Below are 14495 nucleotides of genomic sequence, written 5' to 3' on the forward strand. Positions count from 1 at the left end.
TTTTTCTTAGTCGCTTATGCATTGTTAGTAGCTTCTTGTGTCGTATTAAGTAGGCCCGGCCTGTTGTATCCCTTATCTGCTCTTTCCCTTATGTGGCTGCCATTGGTATGCCTTCTCAATGCCTTCGTGAGTTCTATCTGTTGCGCTTGAATTTTTCTTTCCAGCACGTCGACTTTGCTGTCTACCTGCCCCATGACCTGTTCGACGATGGAGGGAACTATTACTTTTACGGCTTCTTTCAGAATAGCTATCGTCACCACAGTGTCGCCGTTCAATATTGATACGCTTTGTTGCTGTTGCTGCTGCTGTCCTGCCAAGGAAGATTGAGAGGGTTTCTCTTGTGGTTGTTGCTGCTGCTGCTTTTGTTGGCTTCTAAGTTGCCCGTTTTCTCTTTCTAAATCCCCCATTTTTACACGCATTTACTCTAGTTCTCGCTAGAGTCGCGCGAGTTGTGTGTGTGTTGATTGCGCTTGGTTTGGAGGAGGTTGGGAGGCTGCTGCAGCTCAGCTTTTGTTGCTGCTGCTGTTGATGCTGCTGTTGGTGGTGGTGCTGCTGCTGTTGCTGCGATGTCTTCTTGAGCTTCTTGTTCTTGTTCATCTTGCTTTCTTCTTGCCAATTGCCTTTGGAGCTGGAGTGGCCTCGGAAATTGGATCTGGACCTTGATCTCGAGCGGGAACTGGATCGGGATCCGGAGCGTGATCCCACGTCGGACCTCTCCGTTAAATCCATATCCTGCCTTTCGGTGTTGAACCACCGACGCTTCAGTATTCCTGGGGATCGTTGTCCGTTTTCGTGTCTAAGCTGCTGCACCTGTTCTTTCCCCGTTGGGGAACTTAAGCCTTTTAGTGCATTCCTTTGCCGCCGTTGGATGATCCCTGCGACATAGTGCACACTCGGGAACGCACTCCTGGTCTTTTGGAGGGCCTTTAAGCCTGCAGCCGCCACACAAATTCACAGTGGGTGCTGGACAGAGTCAGTCCTATGGCCTTGGCTTTTACACAGTTTACAGTATACTGCCTTGTGGGTTGGTATGGTAGACATGGCATCTCACCACCATGATAATACACAAAACGCGGCCCAATGGGTCCATCGAAGGTTATCATTGCCGTCTCAGATTTTCCCAACATGCGTGCTTGCACGATTGTGACGCCCTGTGTGCGTACTCTAAGGTTGTGGAGAAGTTCTTCTTCCGGTGTTTCACGTTCCAGCCCGTGCACAACTCCCTTGAGAAACCCCTCGGGTGTAGAAATGTAGGTATTCACGAGATGTCTGGTGTTCTTGAGGTCGAGCGCTTTGATTTTCAAAATTTGCTCGTCGACGTGCTCGTGCGGAGTACTTGCAATGATAATGTTGGATCCATTCCGGAGGCGCAGCAGGAATTTTTCACCTCTGCATATTTCCGCGTCTCCACATGCACGTTCAATAACTAGTGCCACTTCATATGTTTTTTAGTCTCTCACCACGAGCCCTGGTTTGGGTCGTACAATGATTTTAATATCATTCTTGGGTAGAGGCGTCGCACGGGAGCGTCGGCGGCCTCTAATGGCACCCGACGCGTCTACTCCCGTGCGCCCGCTCAGGCGTTCCGTAACTGCCACCCGCGTTTCTCTCGCTGTCTCTGAAGCTGTTGTCTGCCAGAGACGCTAAGTCATTAGTTGTTCTTTTGCTAAGACTTAGTGATAAAGTTTGCTGAAAATCACCAACTTGCCTGAGATCCTCCATGGCCCGCGCTTGCTTCCCTAGTTTCTTACGTTTGCGTAATGAAAGAGCAAGCTGGCACTGACCATCTTTTGCCTCGTCGTCAGCTCCCTTTGATGCTTCATGGTGTTCGCTCGCGTCGCCGCTGGCTGACTCCACTTATATCGCCTCGTCAGACGATGGGGAGTATTTGACAAAGTCTTCTGCAGAGCCCAGCTCTGTGCTCAAATCTTGATCGTCCGTGTCCATGGCTTCCTTTACCGTTACCTGGTCGTCGTCCGTTGGGTTATTGGCTGCTGCATTGGCACGCCCAGGAGAGTTGCTGGTAGTCGATGCACTGCTCCCCGGTCCGCCGCTAGTCCTAGCCTGGCTGCCGGGCATGTCAAGTCCTTGATCACTTCAGAAGGGAAGAAATCGGTGTCGTTGTCCCGATAACTTGATTTCAAAATGATCACGTCATACTTCCAGACACACTCTGCGTTTGCTTTAAAGAAGCCACGAAGTTTAACGCGAAAACAGGCAAAATTTTGAGGAGCCGAGACGAACGCGTCCGATCCGCTCGACGCCACCTAGCGTCCCCCCGGAACTCCGCGAGTTTGTTTAAATTTTGACGAAGCGCAGTCATTCTTAACGCAATAAAACTTTCTTGCCCTCGAAAATCCTCCCAGCCACGCAATAATGTACTTTGGGAAACTATGGCTTAGGAGTATCTTCAATATCACTGAAAATTCCACACTGTCATATGCTTTGGATATGTCCAAAGTCACTAGAGCAGCGTGTTGCCTTCATTTGCGAGCAAGTTGGGTGCGGCTTTCTAAATCAGCGTGAGCACACCATAGCGAACAGTGTTCTCAGAAGCCGATTTGATTGGGGTTTAATAATTTATTTTCTGCCATCCAGTTTGTCATTCTCTTATAAAGCACCCTCTCAAGTAGCTTTACCATATTAGAAGTAAGAGAAATCGGTCGTATGTTTTCTATGTTATATCCTAAACCTTGTTTTTTATGTATAGGAATTATTTTTGCTTATTTCCCATCGTATCCAATCCAGGCGTGTCTTAACGAATAATTTACAGTGTTCAGGTCACTTGGTGATAATTTAAATAATAATTTTATCATAGCAACTGTGATTCCATCTCTATCGGGAGCTGATGAGGGTAAATTCCGAACAACCTGAGCTAATTCTACCAATGTAACTCTAGTAAAATCCGTTATTACCATGGGAGGTCTTCGATCATACAACTTACTTGATGTGAATTGACACTCTAGTTCTTTTGCTATGATTTCCAAAGATTCTTTTTCATATCATCGGGCGACATGATTTCACAGTCTGCATTGGTTGGAGATGGCAGAATTTTACGTTATCTGAGGAACCTAAACAGGGCACTTTTGATTTTAGGGTTAGAAAGATAGTCATAATGATTTCTATCATATTCGTCTTTAGCTAAAGAAACTGTGTGCTTAAAATGTGTAGCATAAAATTTATAATCAGACCTATTACGTGGAGACATGATTATACAAAAGTTTTTTTTCCACGCGGCCTGTCATCGTCGGTAATCCCGTGCTCACTCAGGAATCACCATGGACTGTGATTTGTGCTGTTTGCAGACTTAACTACGAATTCAGCTTTCTTATAGGTTCTTTTGAGCAACGCACATAGTCTCATAGCTTTTGTGTCTTCTGTTCCTTCAGAATGAATGGTCAAGGCAGATTCCAGATCTTGTTTAAATTTATTATAACTTATATATACTTGGTTCTGACTGCATGATGGTGTTGTAGGACAAACAGTATCAAATATTACTGGCAAGTGATCGCTGCTGGTGGCACATTCCAAGACAGTCCTAGACGAACTAGTGAGGGAAGAAGTAACAAAGCCTAAATATATGCCACTAATGAAAGTAGGTGTTCGGGAATTAAGGCACAATAAATCGTTATCTGCTGTCCACTCCCGCAATCGTTTACCACAACCATCGGTTCGAAAACCCCAACAGGTATGGTGGGAATTGAAATCTCCCACCTGAATTTTATCTCTACAACGATATTTCAGTGTAACGTCCAAACATCGTGTGTCTAGAACCCCTGTAGGGAAGTATGGATTGACTAGCAAGAAAGGCAGACAACCTGTCATAGTGATTTCTAAGGCGAAAATTTCGCTTTCCAGTGACATATGCGTATACGCAATTTTAGCCTTTAGACTACAAGCAAGCACTTGGCCTCCCGGACTACACCAGCACTGAACTCTTCAATCAACTGGGAGTTCACAGCACCCTCGCAGAACTCATCGAAGCCCAACAACGCAGTTAGCTAGAATGGCTCACACTCACTGAAACGGGACGTTCTATTCTCTCCACGCTTGACTTCACATATCATCAGCAACAGGGTCCCAAACAATCAATTCCGCATAATATCCGCAGCTGGATCCACGTGGATCCCATCCCTAGAAACAAGCATCCTGAGTACAACAGAGCCCGGCGCCAAGCTCGCGCTAGAGCAATCACGAAAGCCCTTGCCCACGAACCTGGCGCCACATTTATTGACGCAGCTCAGTATCCTCAAGGCACACGTTTTGTAGCTGTCGCCACACGCAATGGAGTTCTACACGATGCAACCAGCGTCACAACGTCCTCTGCCGAGACGGCTGAAGAGGTGACCTTCACCTTGGCCACTCTAGATCCCACCTGTGACACCATCGTATGCGACTCTCGCTAAGCTGTCACTAACTACACAGCAAAGGCCGAATTTCTCCTCAAGCGCTTCGCATCCTCTGCCAGGCCTCACACCACAAAGAAAACATGATCACCCTGACATTGTTCCGCGCTCATGAGGGCCCAGTCCACCCACGCCTCCCCAACCTCAACGAGGTCACCTACTCCCTTGCGCGAGGCCTTGTCAACCGCGCTGGAGCTACTGGAGACGAGATGGACACCAGGGTCAACCTGACTACCTACAATGATATGGTTAAAAACTTTTACTTCAGACGCCGAGCCTTTTCCCCACCTCCCACAAGCTCGATCGGGCACAGCCCACCACTTTCCGTCTACTCCAAACAAACACGTATCCCTCACCTGCCCACTTTCACCTCATATTCCGGGACGTGTACACAACCTCCCACTCTCCCGGTGCTGCGGCAATCACCCGGCTACGCTTCCGCACATGCTGTGGGAGTGCCCGGCACAGTACAGACACACTAACGCCATGACTCTTTCGTCGAAGCTCCATGAGGCTCTGCGGAGCCCCGCTCTTTACGACCAAACCTGGGCGACCCAGCACGCCCGTCAGGCGGCGTCGAGGCAAGCCCTTGACGTCTCCTCATGGGAGGCTTAGGCCCGGTCACCTAAACCTGCTGGTTTCTTATAATAAAGTTTATTCCTCCTCCTTGTTGTCTTTTTGTCGTCGTTCTGTTCTCGCGTTATAACTATTCGCATGTCATACCAACTAGCCCAAGCTGCCATACTTCTAAAACGATCCTGGCCGTGTTCGTTGATCTCCTCTCAACAAAGGCAAAAAGCACCCGGGCAATCGTCTCGAAGTTTACCAACAGTACACTGTACTAATCCGACCTTGGACGTATCTCGTCCCTGAGTATTTAAAGCACGCATTGTTGGTTATTTAGCAAGCGCCGTTAGTTTTAAATTACCTTAGGCATGGAATGATTCAGCAACATTTTTCAGAAGCGACTGTTGCGAACTTTGCGTGGAATGTTATCGTCACTTATTGTTTTAGACGAAGGCGAGAACAGCTTCCCCCAACTTCCTTTGCTAGACCTGGATTACAAACGATCGAGTCAGCGATGTGAGAACGACTTTGGCCGACCATTCTTCCGCACTATGGGTTGGCAACCTCTTCAGGACCAAGATGCATGAAGCCACGGGCTCCGCATAGCAAAGGCGAATAATTTAAGAAAATTAGAATGGAAGATTATGTTTATTTCTAGCGCGCATGCATTGACACCAATTGAGGTAAAAAAAATGTCACGTTGACTTGCAGGTAACAAGTAACAAGGGGGGGGGGGGGGGGGAGTTCTGGCGCTGCGCGGCGAGCCGCAACTCTACCAACCAGAACGCTTCATCCAAGCCACGAATATTTCACCTCAGCGAAATTTTGAACGAACGGCTTACCGAGTTTAAACTTTCGAAAGCATCCGCGGTCTCGTATTTTCCGAACGCGACGCCTTTTATGCAGTCGTCTTTTTTTCTCGCTTGAATGAACGGGCGTTGTTACGCAGCCATGAGACAGAAAATGGCAAGCTGTGAGATTCGTCGTCCATCATCAGCGGCGTCGTAATCACTGAAGGCTCGCAAACAATCCCGCTCCACAATCGGATAAACTTGCAGCAAAGTGCCGAAAGGATTCGAGAGCGTGTGCGTTCGGCCTCGTCAGATACCAGTCGTCGCGCTCATCTGAAGAATAGGCCGCCGTGCAATACAACTTTTACACTTAATGGGTGACTCAGCTAGTGCTCGTAGCGGCATTTTTTTTTCAGTGAAATCTTATACCGGGTGTGAGGTTGCGATGCGCACCTTGTCCTCAGCGACAACAGTTGGCCCGCTTTATGCAGGTAGTCTCCAACAGCCACCCTCGCCGCTTATGTGATTCTTTTTCGGGAGCCGAATAAAAATAGGCTCCAAATCCCTCCTGCCTTGCCGGCGCCGCCGTTCCGCAAACAGAACAGCGTCGACTGGACAGCATCGCGGGAGCCACCAAGTTTTCACCCGCGGGCATGTCACCGTCAAATGCCATGGCTCACATTAAATCAACGTGAACAAAACAGAAAAGAAAAGGGTAAAAAAAAAGCTTGGCGGTTTCATGTACAACATGACCGTGTCACTATAACTACACATAAATTAAAGGACACCTTATAAACTTGATTAGCTGACAAGGCAATGCAGCTAGCAGAAGGGCCAAACGAGACGCAGCTGGTCTGTTTGCCCGCGCCTGTGATGAAGCCATTGCAACGAGCTCAAGTTATTCACACGCTTTTATGACACTTTTGATAATGCGAATTGTAAGCCTTTTTTGGAAATGTGTGTTGTTATGTACCGCAACGAAACTTGCTTTGCATCAATCGTGCTTACTTCACCCGAAATAGACGCCACAGATGCGCTGGTCAGGCCGGTGTTGTATATGATTATTGACCCGTGAACCACCGAACATGTATGCTTGGTGATGATGGGCGGCCTGCGAAATTGGCGGCACTTAAAAATAAGGTCGTGTCGAATACTCTCGACAGTGTTCTCTGAATGGACCGATGGTCTTTGCGGGATTCATCTTTTATCAGAAGGATTTGACCTATAGTGAGAGACGAGCTGTTTGTTCCACGTTATCCGAAAACGTTTCTACTGCGCACGTACGAGACGAATGTAACGGCAGGCCTCGCTGATCCACGATCGAAACAAAAAAGAGGCTTTCTTCAGTTGGTGACAAGCTCTACATTTGCAGGGGGAAATGCATTCTTGGTGCGCAAACCTGTGTGCTGGATCCTCGATTCAGGCCGCGCTTGTTCGACAGCATTTCCTTCAAGATGGAGCTGCTCACTCGCTATGTTGCTCCTAAAGGGACCTTGCGTTGAATGAAGGCCTTTGAACCGTGCTACAGCTGATACGCTCACCTAATTTGATTGTTGGCTGTTTTATAGGTAGTGTTTAAACTCGAGTTCCCGATTCAGCGTTTCTCACACTCGCTCGATCGTCTGTTGGGAGGACAGACGAATGACTAAAAAAAAAGAAAGAAAGGAGGGGGAATGTCATATGAGGCCTGGCATGGGACAGGCAAAAGCTGTTTCACGTAGCGCAGTCCTTCTCCACACGACTGACCTTTAAAGATGCGCTCTGCGGTTGCGCAATGGTCGAGCCTCCTTTCTTGTTTACGACGGGAAAACACTGCACCTGCTGCCAGCTAGGCGCCGTCCCAGTGGCTGCTGCTAAATATAACGGCACAGCTCAGCACGACGCCGCCCAACGGAGTGGCCGTACTGCAGCAGTGTCCGGAATGGATGATGCCTCAACTCTGACTCATACCCACTCAGGGCGACTGGCTGAGAATCAGTTATGTGAACTTCTAGGCCTTTTAAGTAAGAAATAATCCCAGGAAAAAGAGAAAAGAATGTACTTAAAAAGAGTGCAATACTTACCTTTTGCTATTACTACCAGACAGTATAGTCTTTATCTTGAATGTAAACTACAGTAATATCGAACAAGTTTAAATTTTATTTTTTGAACTTGCTCGTAAATGCTGTCTTAATTCATATACAAATAGCAATCTAGAGGCGCATTCGTTTTTTTTTTTTTTATTTCACGAAGATAACTGGAAACGGCATCAAATGCGTTCCTTTGGCTGAAGCCCAGATTCGAAGAGACAAAGGTAAGTACTATACTGTCAGTGGTGAAGGTCAGTCTTAGGATGACAAGGAGTCGTTTTCTTGATCATCTGTAACGGCGACATGACAAAATATAATGCTCCATTGATTCCACTTCGGAACACAAGCGGGGAGAGCGGTTCGAGCGAACCTTCTCTTCGTGCTCTTCGCTCCCGTGCGCCGGTTTGTCCGGTGTGGTGTGCAATAAGTCTAACCCGCGATAGAACGAGTGTATATATAGAGAGAGGAAACAAAGATGGGCACGTATAGATATAAAATAGGGGAAAAGAAAGTATATGTGCGTAAACTAGAAAAATGTAGCGAGTGAGAGAACAGAAAGAAAAGAAGAGATAAATAAACAGTGGAAAAAAGAGAGAAAAACAAATAAGGGGATTCTGATGTCTTGGTACCACTGGTGTATTTTCGGAACGTAAAGGCCGAAACATATGCAGCGTTTTTCCGGCGTCACTCAGCGTCGACGCTGCCGGTGCCAACCACTGGCACGCGTATGCTCGTGCCTACGCAATAGAATAAAGAACCCCTTTAGAGAAGAGAAACTGTACGCAAGATAAGCGGCGGTGGCGCATGGAACTGCCGAGGGCAACCAAGAGAGAGCGCTGAATTAACAAAAAGCGAAAAAAAAACAAACGTTTTTTTTTTGTTTTTTCGGTATGAAAAAATGGCCGCTTTCTTTTAATTCCGTAGCAGGTGTGTATGCGCCTACGCGGTCGCCTCGGCCGATTTTTTTATTCTGTCCCTTTTAAACAGAAGTGAACGAAAGAGACTCGCGCAGGTCCACGGGTGTCTCGTTATCTTTTGCCCACTTGTTTCAAGCGCATTGATACGCCCAACAGCACACCAAAGCACCCTTCGAAGTACCTGTGCGTACAAGGCCATTCATTGGCAGCTGGCACCAGTCAATTCACGAGAGAGCACAGCGAACAATATTTATTGACAGCATACCAGCAATCACGTTTCAATGAAAAAAAATATATATCGTGTTAGAAGCATTATCGTGAGTTCCCAGACGGCACACTTTCATTTTCAGAGGCAACACGAACACAAAAGCGTGTCTCGTTAGTAGGAACTATCATTATAAAAGTCATAAAAATCAGCATGAGGTGCTTCAGCAACAGCTTCGAATTACTGCTCCTGCTTTCGCCGATTACGGCTTAACTCCCACACTTTTTATTTCATTGTGACAAACTGCGGTCGATCTGAGAACCCAAAGAGGTTGGGTTTTTCGCAATGAAATCGCGGTGGAGCGAATGTCAAGAGAAGCGCAAGCATTTAGAACACGTGCAGGATCAGTGCAAATGAACGTAGTGCACAAATACACGACACTGACAGTGATAGCAAGGTCTCAGAGTGAAATAACCAAAAAAAAAAAACTAAACAAATATGCGTGTACGGCAAAAATAGTCTACCTGTCATCGCCATGGAACTTGCACAAATCAATGCCTTTGCGGGTATATGACAGTTCCCGTGGCACTACTTAAGCGAATAAAAACGTGCTAGAAAGAAAAGAGGACCACGCTAACCATCGGATGAAAACTAACTGCGCATATGCGCATCGGCTGCCCCCGTCGAACCGCAGCACCGCATGTTTTCAGCTTCGTCACCGTCACCGATAAGAGAATCAATCCATAGTAGAACTTACATGGCACCGCTATCGCTAAACAAATTCAGTGTTCAAAAGTACTACGCACAATGCGGAATTCAAATTTCACCCTTTAATTATATAGAAACCAGCACTTTTTTGCTATAGTGGCTCTCTTCGCTTTAAATTACGAGCTTACTATTGTGCCCTTAGCAGATTTCCTAGCGTCCCCGAGGGCAGATTTGAATGGAGGCAGTATGGTTATTCTTTAGCTAACGATTTTTTCGCCCCCCCCCCCCCCCCCATTGGCAATGGGTGGAACTTGAGACTTTCCGAGGCATGCCTACGCGTCAAAGGCGTCGAATACGCCTTTTGGCGTCGGCGTCGGAGGGGCATACGCGACGAGGCGCGAGGGATCAAGCCGGGCTTGATATTTCCGCCAAGCGTACATCACGTCACCACGTGTAAAGCGGCGCCATCCAACCAGAGGCCGCGATGCCCCCGAATGCTGTGCCTAATGGTTTCCGCTTCGAAGGCACGACCGACCGAGTGCTAGAAGCAAGTACGGAAACTACTCCAAACGTTCCTGAATGACCGCTTCGTTATCTAGAACGACAACGAAACGACGAACGACTACAAGTGCTACCAGCGTGACGCGGTTTCGTGCCGAGTTCGAGCGACGCCGACAAATCCAGCGAATGCCGGCCGGCTATGCTAGCGCCGGTGTGGTCGTCAGCCGCGCGAAAACATGGTACAGACTACTGGAGCATGTCGGTGTTCCTGTGCTTTGATCTGTGATTTTCTGTGCTAAAAATGAGTGCAAACACACTTCGGTTGTTCGAAGCTTTGAGCGTGATCCCTCGCCTACCGCGGAGTATATTCAGAGCGGTGTCATCTGCATCCAGCGCAGGCCTCCACCGTCGAGTTCGTATCAACCAGCTATTGCGAGGAACATCGCCTGAAAAAAAATCGACGGTAGTTTCCGTTGCAACATAGACACTATATACGACGCCCGAAACAACGCGTAGTTCATACGGAGTTTTTATCTGCACTGTGTTTGTTTTCAACATCGGTATTCATCATCGCTGAAAGCGAACCTCACACTAGCCAACACATTTCGGTGATGTGAACACGTCCGTACTTATATAAGTGTAGTCATGGATTGTACGACGCTGGAACATTCGTCGGCTTCGGTGCAAATCGTTTTAGTGTGCTCCCAAGCTAATAACAAGCGTGCGCTGATTGGTAGAAGTGTGATGGGACTTCGCGTCGGGTACCAGCGACGCTAACACATTCAGCTGTCAGAAGTCTCATTTTCATTCATTTACATTAAGATAGAAACTCGAACATGCGTTGCTATGGAGATCTAAAAAAGTTGCATGATTAAGTGCTGCTGGTATTGCCTGCTATTTCACTTCTCGCTTCTTCTGCTTCTCTACCACGCTCAGTAGCACATACGTTGTTTGGAAGCATTTTAACACACACACACATTCTTAATTTCTAGTTCATTCTGATAGTCGCAGTTATAGGCATACAATGGCGCTTCTCCGTAGTTTTACAGCTTACTATAATATAACACGCGTTTTGTTTACAGCCAGACAGATGACTAAACACCTTGTAAGTGAGAAGCACCTGATTTGAAATCAGCTGCACGATGACATGATAGGACGAGAAGGTCATCACATGTGTGCACAGAATGAATGAAGGTGCACTAGTATTGTACTGCACTTTGTTTAAAAGAAATGCAAAAACTGTCTCATTTGACCTATGAGACCATTCAAAACTGTGCATGTATTTATCGCTTCCTCCAGACTGTAATGAGCTTAACATATTATTACGTGGTTTCGAACATTGAATATTTGTATGTGTGTCCAAGGACTGCTTCATTTCTGTTCATTTTTTTAGTATACACATTAACTTGGACTATATATCTATGCAGTTAAGCATATCCAAAATATCAAGATATTCAGTTTAGCTGTGTTAGAAAACTTGCCAAAACCTCTGTACGGTGCTCTGGTGCAATACTATGACCAGTATCTGTCGCATCGAAAATTTTGGTCACACTATATTGCAATGTAGGGTATTTTTACCACTGATGACATGTGAAGGCCTTTTACGCAGCGCTTGGCTGCAATCTTAAAACCAATATCTGTCTCATCAAAAAGTGATAGATGCATTTTGTAGATGTTAAAGAATATTTAAACTACCAGCAAAGTGCTAAAGTCCTCAACACAGCACTGATCTGCAATCACAATCCAGGTTAGAAGCCATTTGTAAGGCTCTCTAACACGTTCAAATAAAGTTGTCAAGCACTGGAATGATCTACTATATTTGGTTCGTGATACTAGTGTGTCGGATTTCTTGTAGGCACTTGTTCTATTTCACTCATTTTTCTATTTTTCTCATTTTTTACCGGGCTCCATTTTGGAGGTAGTGGTATGTATTTACATGGGCACATTTGTTGCGATACTACTGTTTCGATGCTTTCATTTTGTATTTATGTACATCACTCCTGCAGCAGCCGTGCATTGGGCTACAGTATTTGAAAAATAAATAAATAAACCATCCGAAAGGGTTCCATGCAGAGCTCGGTTCCAATCTCATGACTGTTATCTGTTGCATCATGAAGTATTGGGTGTGGTTTATTGCATTGGAGAACGTTTTGGCTTCGGACAATGTTCAAAAGCCTTCAGCACAGGGTTCAATTGCAATCTTATGACCGATATCTGTGACATCGTGAAGTGTTGAGTGCGATTTGTGTTTTTAGAGAATATTTTGACTATAGACAACGTCCAGAAGTGTTACATACAAGATTCAGTTACAGTCTCTTTAGCAATATCTCTCGCATCATTGAAAGTCAGCGTTAGTTGCGTTAGAGCATATTTCGACAACAGACAATGCCCAAAAGCATTCTACGCAGTGCTTTCTTCCTATATTATGTCAATATCTGTTGCATCATTGGGAGCCAGGTATGCTTTCTTGCATTAGAGGAAATTTCTAATTAGAGGAAATTTCTAAAGCACACATCATGAAAAGCCTTCTAAGTAGGGCTTAATTACAGTCTTATGACCTAAATCTGTGACATAACGATGTGTTGGATGTGGTTTGTCATTTTAGAGAATATTTCGACTACTGACAACGTTCAAAAGCCTTACGTATAGGGTTCAGTTGCAATCTTATGATCGATATCTGTGACATCACAAAGTGTTGGGTGTGGATTTTTCTTTAGAGAATATTTCGACTGCTGACAGCGTCCAAAAGTTTTCCATACAGGCTTCAGTTGCAATATTATGAGCAATATCTGTAACATCATGAAGTTTCAGGCACAGTACTTGTGTTAGAGCATATTTTGACTACAGACTATGCCCTAAAGCATTATACGCAGTGCTTGGTTCCTTTCTTATGACCTCGCCACGCAAAATCCTGCCACCACCCAGGACGTGATAACCATCTGTCAGCGACTTCACGAGCTTCAGTCTCTTCGCTTTGCTACGATGCTTCCGACGTTCGTTTGCCTGCACCCCTCGACTTCCGTGCGCTTATTCGCGACATCGTTCGTGAAGAGCTGCACGGGCGCTGCTCTTCCTGTGCTGCGGAAGTTACTTTACCTCCTGAAAAAGATAGCTTGCGAGACCTGATTAAACAAGAGATCGCCTCCGCATCGCGTGCGACGTGTTCCAACAGTCCCTGCGTGCGCCAGACGCGCACGTACGCCGAAGTTGCCGCGCTCTCTGCCGCACCCACCGTTTCTGTGCCTACAACAGCAGACCATACGCCTGTGGCTTCGTTATCACCGCCAGTGCGTGCACCACCTTACTACGCACCTCAGCGCCCACCTCGACCAATCTGTTACTACTGCGGCTATCGAGGACATATCGCTCGTGTTGTCGAAGGCGCCAACAAGACGAGCAACGCGGCTACGCTCCCGAAGAACATCGAAGCTTCCGTCCGACCATGAACTACCTACGACCACCCTCCCGATCGTCCTATTACCGTTCACCGTCACCTACTTACCATACGGACATGCCTGGGAATTCCCGTACGTCTTGCCGCAGATCGCCTTCGCCAGGTCGCCGTTCAGTATCGCCTCTACGGCCCGCCTCCCATTCCACGAACGCCCACGCGGAAAAGTCCCCAATGCAGTTTTAGGAGGGGAAACTGCATCCCTTGGACAGCTAACAATTCCTCCAGAGCGGCCATCGAATTCGATAGTAGTGTTTGTAGAAGGTGTACATGTTGAGGCTCTTGTCGACACTGGCGCTGCCGTTTCGATTATTCGCGCTGATTTTTGTTCCCGCCTTCGAAAAGTCACCACACCTTATGGCGGCCCACCTCTACGTACGGCGACCAACGCTCTCATTCGTCCACTTGCACAGTGTACCGTTCGTGTCTGCATAGAAGGCATTCGTCATCACATTGTTTTCGCGGTATTTCGTGAGTGCACCCACGCTCTCATTCTTGGGTGGGATTTCTTGTCTTCTGCGTCCGCTTTCATATCATGTCATCAGCGCCTCCTGCATCTAAATGCCACTGACTCTTCTCCGCTTGAACAAGATGGACGCATCCGCCTTGTCACCAAGTCAGATTATGTGCTTCGGCCATACATCGAAGAAATTATAAGTGTTGATTGCACCGACATTGTGGATGGCGACGTACTAATTCTCCCTTACGGTCATACCCTACGTAGGGGCATTGTGATCACACCGGGGCTTATTCGCTTCTTCGATGGGTGTACGTACCTAACCGCCATAAATCAAACGCCCGAGTGTGTACTGCTCCCCTGTGGCTCAACAGTATCTTGCGTGGTCGACAGTGAGCCGGTTGCGCTTGTTACTCTTCCGAA

Source organism: Rhipicephalus microplus, chromosome 9 (assembly GCF_043290135.1).
Source record: "Rhipicephalus microplus isolate Deutch F79 chromosome 9, USDA_Rmic, whole genome shotgun sequence".
NCBI lineage: Eukaryota > Metazoa > Arthropoda > Arachnida > Ixodida > Ixodidae > Rhipicephalus > Rhipicephalus microplus.